The 10,023-nt window shown below is 39.8% G+C and overlaps 1 protein-coding gene across 6 annotated transcripts in view; it reads right to left on the bottom strand.

Moving 5' to 3' along the window:
• Positions 1-6,871, bottom strand: part of NCOA6 (nuclear receptor coactivator 6) — an 89,506-nt gene extending 82,635 nt beyond the window's left edge. For 4 of the 6 annotated variants that reach the window (XM_005879780.2, XM_005879781.2, XM_005879782.2 and 1 more), the window contains exon 1: positions 6,777-6,868. The gene's annotated coding sequence lies outside the window, so the exon portion shown is untranslated. Of the gene's footprint in view, positions 1-6,776 lie in introns of all 6 variants that reach the window. The other 2 variants (XM_014550653.1, XM_005879784.2) reach the window with 2 other exon arrangements.
• Positions 6,872-10,023: the final 3,152 nt, after the last annotated feature.

Below are 10,023 nucleotides of genomic sequence, written 5' to 3'. Positions count from 1 at the left end.
TGTAATAATCTGAACAATAAAGATTTATTATTTAAAAAAAAAGAAAAAATCAATAAAACATATTTTTTTAAAATGACATATGCACTACTATGTGTACTGCAGCATTATTAACAACAGCCAAGATATGGAAGCAATCTAAGTGTCCATAGATAGATGAGTGGATAAAATGTGATAATGTAATAATCTGAACAATAAAGATTTATTATTTAAAAAAAAAGAAAAAATCAATAAAACATATTTTTTTAAAATGACATATGCATTCCTATGTGTACTGCAGCATTATTAACAACAGCCAAGATATGGAAGCAATCTAAGTGTCCATAGATAGATGAGTGGATAAAAAAATGTGATAATGGAATATTACTGGGTCATAAAAAAAAAATGAAATCTTGCCATATATGACAACATGGATGGACCTAGATGGTATTATGCTAAGCGAAATAAGTCAGATAGAAAAAGACAAATACCATGTGATTTCACTTATATGCGGAATCTAAAAAATAAAGTAAATGAACAAACAAAACAGAAACAAATGCACAGATATAGAGAACAAACTAATGGTCACCAGATAGAAGGGGGTTAGAGGAATAGTGAAAAAGGTGAAGAGATTAAGAAGTACAAATTGCCAGTTATAAAAATAGTTATGGGGATCCTTTGGTAGCTAGCTCATAAGCGTGGTGGTCACGCACTTATGTGAGATGTGCTTCCCACAAACCTTGTTACGACTTTGGCCCATCTGACATTACCCATGTGATCTGAGACAAAAAAAAGTCCGGGATATGGTTTCAGATGGGTATTAGACTTATCAGGGCTATCACTTTGCAAATAATATAAATGTCTAATCATTGTGTTGTACATCTGAAACTAATATAATATTTTATGTCAACTGTAATTGAAAAAAAAGAAACAAACAGCAAAAAACATATGGCCACAAAGAAATAACACACCTACTATAATGGCTAGAATTTATAAGAATGATTAATATCAAGTGTTGACAAGAATATAGAACAACTGGAACTCTCATATTCGTGGGAATATAAAAAGGTACCAACAACCTGGTAGTTTCTTATAAAGTTAAGCATATACTTATCATAGGACCCAGCAATATCCCTCTAGGTATTTAGCTCAAATAAATGAAAACATATCTACACAAAGACTTGACTATGAAAGTTAATAGCAACTTTATTTATAACTGGAAACAACCCAAATGTCCATCAATTATTAAATGAATAAAATGTAGTATAGCTTTACTATATTTGGAGTACTGCCCATAGAGGTCAAGGATGCTGTTAAATATCCTACAATACACAGGACAGTCTCTGAAACAAAGAATTACCCAGCCTAGAATGTCCATTCTGCTAAAGTTGAAAATAAATTGTTGAAGCTGGGTAAAAGGTACATGGGTGTCTCATGATAGTATTCTACTTTTGTATCTCTCTCAATTTATATAACACTAGAGTCCTGGTGCACAAAATTCATGCGGGGGGGGGAGGGTCCCTCAGCCAGGCCTGCACCATCTCCAATCCAGGACCCCTCGGGAGATGTCTGACTGCCAGTTTAGGCCCAGGGATCGGGCGTAAACTGGCAGTTGGACATCCCTCTCGTAATCTGGGACCACTGGCTCCTAACCGCTCACCTGCCTGCCTGCCTGCCTGATCGCCCCTAACTACCTCTGCCTGCTGGCCTGATGCTAACTGCTCCCCTGCCAACCTGATTGCCCCTAACCCCCTCTGCCTGCCGGCCTGATCGCCCCCTAATTGCTCCCCTGCCGGCCTGATTGCCCCTAACTGCCCTCCCCTGCCAGCCTGATCGCCCCCTAACTGCCCTGCCCTGCTGGCCTGATCGCCCCTTAACTGCTCCCCCCTGCCAGCCTGATCACTTCCTAACTGCTCCCCCCTGCTGGCCTGATTGCTCTTAACTCCCTCTACCTCGGCCCCTGCCACCGTGGCTTTGTCCAGAAGGACGTCAGGAAGATGTCTGGTCTAATTAGCATATTACCCTTTTATTAGTATAGATGTTTTTTAAAACACATATCTAAACAATACATGATTTAGTAAACCCTTAATTGAATATAAAAAAAAAATGTACTCAAACCCCAGCCAGTGGCTTTGTTGGTTGGAGAGTTGTCCCATACACCAAAAAGGTTGGGAGTTTGATTCCGGTCGGGGTACATACTGGAGGCAGCCAAGCAATGTTTCTCTCTCACATCTATGTTTCTCTCACATTTATATTTCTCTTTCTCTCTCTCTCCCCCTTTGTCTCTCTCTAAAATCAATAAACACATCCTCGGGTGAGAATTAAAAAAAAATCTCATTGTGGGAATGACCTTTATGCCTCTGTTCTTGAAGGGAAGAGAGGCTAATGTGAAAGGTAGAGAGAAGTAAGAGATACAGTTTGATAGAGGGAAGATAAAGGAAATTTCACATGCCACTTTCCTCCCCGCCCCCGCCGCCCAATGTCTATCTAATCCCAGCCTGGCACTAAGTCATGCTTTCTATGGTAGATGGACTTCTAAGATGATCACCAATTATTCCTGCCTCCTAGTATTCACACACTTGTGTAATATCCTCTCTCTGAATGTGGGCTGGCCTAGTGACTTGCTTCTAACCTACACAATATGGCAAAGGTGATGGGATGTCAATTCCATGATCTTATATAATATGCTAAGTGTCTGGTTGTCCATTCAACTAATCAAAGCGTAATATGCTAATGATATGCTAAGACCACTCAACCGCTCGCTATGATGTGCACTGACCACCAGGGGGCAGACGCTCTGACTGGTAGGTTAGCTTGCTGCTGGGGTCCGGCCTATTGGGACTAAGTGAAATGAGCCGGACACACCCTGGAGCCCTCCCACGGTCCCTCCTCAACTGGCCAAACTCTCGCATCCCTCCCTGGCCCCAATCGTGCACCGGTGGGGTCCCTTGGCCCGACCCCTCGGTGGATGTCAGAGAGCCGGTTTCGGCCCAATCCTGCAGGCCAGGCCGAGGGACCCCACTGGTGCACAAATTCATGCACCAGGTCTCTAGATAGTTTATAAAAGATGGACACTTCTATTTCCCTAGAACAGTGGTCGCCAACCTTTCGGACCTCACAGACCACCAGTTGGCAACTGCTGCCCTAGAAGACTCTGTATATTGCCTTCCAGGCCACATGGCAAGGAACAGAGAGCAGCCTGCAGGCAATAGCCAGTGAAAAATCAAGGCCCTTAATCCAATATCCCTTGAGGAAGTGAATTCTGCCAAAACAAACCAAGTGAGCTTGCAAGCAGTTCCTTCTTTAGTCAAGCATTGAGACAAGACTTGAAACCTGACACCTTATCTGTTGCCTGTAAAGACCCTAAAACAGATGACCCACCTAAGCTGTGCCCAGATTCCTAACCCATGAAAATGTGCCACAATAAATGTGTTTTATTAAGAAGCTAAATTTGTGGTAATTTTTTATGCAATAATAAATTTAGCCCTGGCCGGTTTGGCTCAGTGGATAGAGCGTCCGCCTGCGGACTCAAGGGTCCCAGGTTCGATTCCGGTCAAGGGCATGTACCTTGGTTGCGGGCACATCCCCAGTGGGGAGTGTGCAGGAGGCGGCTGATCGATGTTTCTCTCTCATGAATGTTTCTAACTCTCTATCCCTCTCCCTTCCTCTCTGTAAAAAATCAATAAAATATATTTTAAAATAAATAAATAAATAAATAAATTTTAAAAAGTAACTGCACCCTGACTGAAAATCCTGCTGAATATTCACCTCCTTTAACACTGTTCAGCAATTTCTTAAAAAGTTAGATACTATACCATACAACCCAGCAATCCCACTGCTAGAGATTTACCCAATCTGTAAAAAATCAATGACTTACGAGTTTAATTCGTTCCGAGACCGAGCTCGTTAAGGAGCTCGTTAACTCAAATTACTCTGTCAGCTCAATGCAAAAAATCGGAGGAGAGACAGCTGGTATCTCAAAAAACTCGTTAGTCGGGACACTCATAAGTCAAGGCCCCACTGTAAATGAAAACATGTTTACACAAAGATTTGTACAAAAATGCTTACAGTAGCTTTATTCACAATCATCAAAACCGGAAACAGACCAGCCGGTGTGTCTCAGTGGTTGAGTGTTGACCAGGAGGTCACAGTTTGATTCCCAGTCAGGGCACATACCTGGGTTGCAGGCTTGATCGCCAGCAGGGGGCGTGCAGAAGGCAGCAGATCAATGATTCTCTCTCATCATTGATGTTTCTATCTCTCTCTCCCTCTCCCTTCCTCTCTGAAATCAATAAAAACATATTTAAAAAACAGTAACACAGGTGAATGGATAAACAAACACGTTATATCCATACAACAAAGCAATACTTAGCATTAAAAAGGAATGAACTACTACTGATACATGCAACAACATGGATAAATATAAAAATCATTATCTGAGTGAAAGCTAGCACAAAAGAAAATATAATGTATGAATGCATTCATACAAAATTCTAAAAAATGGGGGCGCTGGGAGGGACAGATTGAAAATCAAGAGTATAGAAACTTTTCAGGGAAATGAAAATTTTCTGTACTTGATGTGATGATTGTTTCAGACGAAATACTATAAACTAATAAATACATTATTAAAACTCATCACAAAAGAATATATGCCTCCCTATGTTCATTGCAGCATTATTTATTTATTTATGATATGTGATTAAATGATTTCTTTGACTCCAGGGTTAAAATACAGAAACCAAAACTAGACATAATTCTAACTCTGTAAGAGTCACTCCAATAGCAATGCAGCTGTTTAAAACATTTTCCTATGTATAAGTATCTATTATTTGTGTAACTTTTAAACTTTAAAATAAAAGTACTAAATTTATGAGAAAAAAACACCACCATGCATGCAGTTTATTGTATGTAAATTATGCCTCATTAAGTTGACCAAAAAAAAAATCACCTCTTTGTCAAGATTTCTTTAACTACATTTAATGCAGCTGATTTCATTATTCCACCTTATCCCTCAAACAGTATTCTACAGATAAATTACCCAAACTGCTGAGAAACCAGGGCTTCTTGAATTCTACAGTAGTTAAAACTTACAGAACATTATTATGTGTCAGGCATTGCTCTGAGTGCTTTGCATTATTAACTCAATTATTCCCCATGGAATAGATACTGTAACCCCCATTTACAACCCCATGGAATAGATCCTATAACCCCCATTTTACAAATGAGGAAGCTGAGGCACAGAGGACAAACTTGCTTAAGGTCATACAGCTAATAAGTGACAGAGCCAACATCACCCCACTCTATGTATATCTCAGATCACTCAAATATTAGGTAAAGCATACTTTCAGCTCACTGGAGACTGATAGGTTCATTCACTCATTCAACAAATTAATTAAGCATACAATATACACTGAGTGCCAGATTATTATGACCACCTGACGTTTGGAGGCAAATTAGCTATAATTTCATGCTGAAGTTGCTAGAGGGCCAGACCATTATAAATAGGGAAGCAGGTTGTTTACCACGACAGTAGAAGTGATTTTTTTCTGAAGATACGGGTAAACAACGCGATTTAACAGCCTTTGAATGTGGGATGGATATATATATATACACACACATTCAAATACCAGGTATTGTTCTAAAAGCTCAAGATATAATGGTGAAGAAAATAAAGACATGGTACTTGCTTTTATGAAGCTTACATTCTAGTAAAAACTTAGGTTTCAAGCCCAGAATTCTTGCCCAGCCAGCATGGCTAAGTGGTTGAGCGTCAACCTATAAACCAGGAGGTCACAGTTTGATTCCCGGTCAGGGCACATGCAGGGGGTTTCCGGCTTGATCCCCTGTGTGGGACATGCAGGAGGCAGCCGATCAATCATTCTCTCTCATTGATGTTTCTATCTCTCTCTCCCTCTCCCTTCCTTTCTGAAATCAATACAAAATATATTTTAAAAAAAGATTTAAAGTGCAGGATTCTAATTATTTACCTAAATAATTATGGAAAAAACGATAAATTGCATAGTGGCCAGATTTGCTTTAACCAGCTAGAGCAGAAGTCCCAAACCTGTCTGCACTCTAGAATCACCTAAGCATCTTTTAAAAATTCCAAAGCTCAGGCCATACTCCCAGGCCAACTAAAGAACAAAATCCCAAAGGGGTTGGGTGTGGGGAGGAAGGGAGACAAAGGTATAAGTAATTTGCAAAGCTCCATCAGTGACTGGAATGTGAAGACAAATTTGGGAAATCACTGAGCTAGAGTTTTTATGTCTGATTAATGATAAAGTTCATTCATGGTGATAAGAGAAGTAGATGAGTGAAAAACAAAACAAAACAAAAACCGACTATATACACTTGCTCTTCTCTGAATCAGAGACTTGCAAGATAGCTTTGATTTTTTCCCAATGTTATCAATTCTGAGAACATCAGAAAGAGGACCAAATAAATATTTTCCTTCTTGGATTTATCCATGCCTTCAATCCCCTCCAGAATCATGGACAACTAAGATATTCAACTTTTCATCTTTTCTTGGTACTTTCCATGTAGCCAATAAAGAAGTCTTCCATATTGCATATTTCCAACAGAACAGAAAAAGACATGACTCAACTGCTTTTCTATTATGCAGATTTTAACTCAGTCACTTTGGGTCCAACCCATAGGCCAAATGCAGCTTGCCAAAGTAAAATATTCTACAGACATGGAGATCAAAATGCCTTCTTTTTAAAAAGTCTGTATCTCATTTAATCCTTTGTTTAAGTAGAAATCAAGTCTTTTATAAATCAAACTTCATAGAATCAACAGACCTGTGTAAGAACTCTGACCACTCTCAGAAAAGATAGTTAGAGGTTCAGTAGGACCCCTCTCCATTCTATCCAGGACCTAGACAGAAAGGAAAAAAGGGCAAACAGGAAGAGAGACATCAGAAGAAGACTATATAAGCCCCATAAACCTCTTCAAAGTAAAATTTTCGTGATTGCCCAAATTCATTCTCTCTACCACTGTTTCTGCTAATTTCACTCTAGAAAGAGTTGTAAAAGGCATGTGATTACCTATAGTCTCAAGTCCGGGGTTTTAACAATGAAAGCTTATCATAATCACCCAGGGATACTTTTCAAAATACATCAGTAGTGATTACAATAGGGTGCATTTTATAATTCAACATCCTTATGATTTGTGCACTTCACATTGTCACATTTCAATTAACAAATATTTAAAAACCAATACATTTGTCCTGGGGAGAACCCCTGAAGGATTCTAATTAAGTAGGGAGCAGAAACAGAGTCCCACAGAGGTTACATGATTTGCCCTATGGCATATATGTAAGTAGCTACAGACTTAGTCTTTCTTGTCACTTTCCTGCTCTTTCTGTTGTAAAACTGTAAATATGCTGATTATACTTTTTAATTTAACATTTACCTATACTCTGAAAAAGCTTTATTACAAATGACAACTGTAAAAAACAAACAAGCACACAAATAAATGGAAAAAACAGAGGTCCTGGGTTCACAACTGCTGCACCATTCATATTAAGAAAATTAAATAAAGCCAAATGCCCAAGCAAAGATTTCCTAACCTCGATATCCACTTTTTAAAATGTTCTCAGCCCTGGCCAGTTTGTTTCATTGGTTGGACGATGGGCCCGTGGACCGAAGGGTTGTGGGTTTGATTCCTGGTCAAGGTCATGCACCTCAGTTGTGGGTTTGACGTCGGGGTGCGTGTGGGAGGCAGCCAGCCAGTCTATGTCTCTCTCTCACACGAATGTTTCTCTCTCTCTCTTTTCCCCATCCCACTCTTTCTCAAAAGATCAATGGAAAAAAAATATCCAGAGGTGAGGATTAAAAATAAATAAAAATGTTTTCAGGCCTGGCTGATGTGGCTCAGTTGGTTGGGCATTGTCCATGCACCAAAAAGTTGCCATTGATTCCCCAGACAGGGCACATGGCTGGTTGCAGACTCGATCCTGGTAGGCGGCCTGCAGGAGACAGCCAATCTCGATGGTTTGCTCTCACATTAATGTTTCTCTCTCTCTCTCCCTTCCTCTCTCTTTTTAAAACCAATAAAAATATTTTTTAAAAGGTTTCCATACAAATGTCAAATTATTAGTTATAAAATCAACTGGGTATGTCTTGAGAATAGACTGAAATTATTTATGATAATAAAACACAAATTGACATAAGTGGAAAAATATGAAGTCATAATAAAAAAACAAAAACACAGCCCTGGCTGGTTTGGCTCAGTGGATAGAGCATCAGCCTGTAGACTTAAGGGTCCCAGGTTTGATTCTGATCAAGGGCACATGCCCAGGTTGCAGGCTCAATTCCCAGCAGGGGGCATGCAAGAGGCAGGCAATCAGCGATTCTCTCCCATAATTGATGTTTGTTTCTATCTCTCTCCCCCTCTCCCTCCCTCTCGGAAATCAATAAAAATATATTTAAAAAATAAAAATAAATAAAACACAGGTAACAGAATAGAAAAAGAGCTAGGCTGAGCATGGCAGGATGTACCATGAGTTCTAGACATGATCTTCCCATAAAGTTGTTGCATGATTTTGGTCAGGACACAATTTCTCTGGGCCTAAGATTCCTAAATTATAAAATGAGAGGATGAATTACTAAGCTCAAACTAAACAGAATCTCAGGTTCCTTCTAGCTTTATGAAAATTCAAGGACTATTTATTAAGAATGTTAATTATTATTCTATATGCATTCACTTTAACAAATGAATATCTCTATTCAAATGTTTTAAGTAGTTTTGTAAAATAAGAATCCTAGAATTCCGACATTATCTGCCTTATAAACCTAAATCTGGATATTATACTTATAGTACTTAAGAAATTAAGTTGGCCTTTTATAACCACATTAGTGCCCCAGTGCATGGATTCGTGCACATTGAAAGGAAATTAATTAGAAGGTGGCCAGCAGGTGGGACTGGGTGAGATGGGCCGGACACCCCCTGGACCCAACTCCCGCATCCCCTTCCCGGCTGGCTGCACCTGGGGTGGCGCTGGGGCTTGAAGGTTGTCTGCAGAGTGAGCGGGGTCCCTCCAGCAGGTAGGGTCCCTCAGCCTGGTCTGAGGGGATTGGGCTGAAACTGGCTGTTTAACACACCCTGAGGGGTCCTGGATTGCAAGAGGGTGGTTCTGTGGTGAGGCACCCTGGAATCGGGCTCCCTCCTCTCTGGTTCCAGGGTGCTGATGTCACCCGAGAACCACCGCTGCCAAGTCACAGCAGCTCGGCAGCTCCTGTGTTGAGCGTCTGCCCCCTGGTGGTCAGTGTGTGTCATACCTACTGGCCGGTCATATGGTTGCTTAGCTTTTTATATATAGAGATTGCCTTAAATGTTTCAGGATAATTTATAAGGCATTTAAAAAGTGTCTAAATAAACAGCCAACTATGAACTGTCCAAGACAATCTGCCATAGCACAACTAAAGTAAAATCCTATCCCATCCTCCCTACACCCTCTTGTGAGGTTCTTATGAATATAAAATTATACATGCTTCCTGTTTCCAAGTCCAGGGCTGCAAGGGAAAATTTATGCAAACTTTTAGACAAATTATAAAAATTTAGTTCCCTGAAAGGATCAACAAAATGCCTGTCAAGGACATTGGCATTTCAATACTGTAACAACACTGGTTTGCTCTTTGTAGGAATAACAGACAATTTAAGAGATTAGGGAATATTAATATTAACTCTTAAAACTTCAATCCTGACATTTTAGTATAAGAAACAAAAAGATAAATTAGTGAAGCATAAAATTTTATTTTTTTATGTTTTTATTGATTTTAGAGCAAGAGGAAGAGAGAGGGATAGAGACAGAAACACAGATAGAGAGACGCATTGATTGGCTGCCTCTTGCACGCCCCTACTAGGAACCAAGCCTGCAACCCAGGCATGTGCCCTGACCGGGAATGGTTCATGGGTCGATGCTCAACCACTGAGCCACACCTGCTGGGCTGAAATATAAAATTTTATTCCTAAAACTAGCACTCATCCTAACACAGATATAGCTAATAATTTAATCATGCACACTGTAAACCAAAAGAATAAATC

This window comes from Myotis brandtii, unplaced genomic scaffold (assembly GCF_000412655.1).
Source record: "Myotis brandtii unplaced genomic scaffold, ASM41265v1 scaffold61, whole genome shotgun sequence".
Taxonomy (NCBI): domain Eukaryota; kingdom Metazoa; phylum Chordata; class Mammalia; order Chiroptera; family Vespertilionidae; genus Myotis; species Myotis brandtii.
Note: the sequence above shows the minus strand (reverse complement) of the source record. Positions and strands in the feature narration are given on the sequence as shown.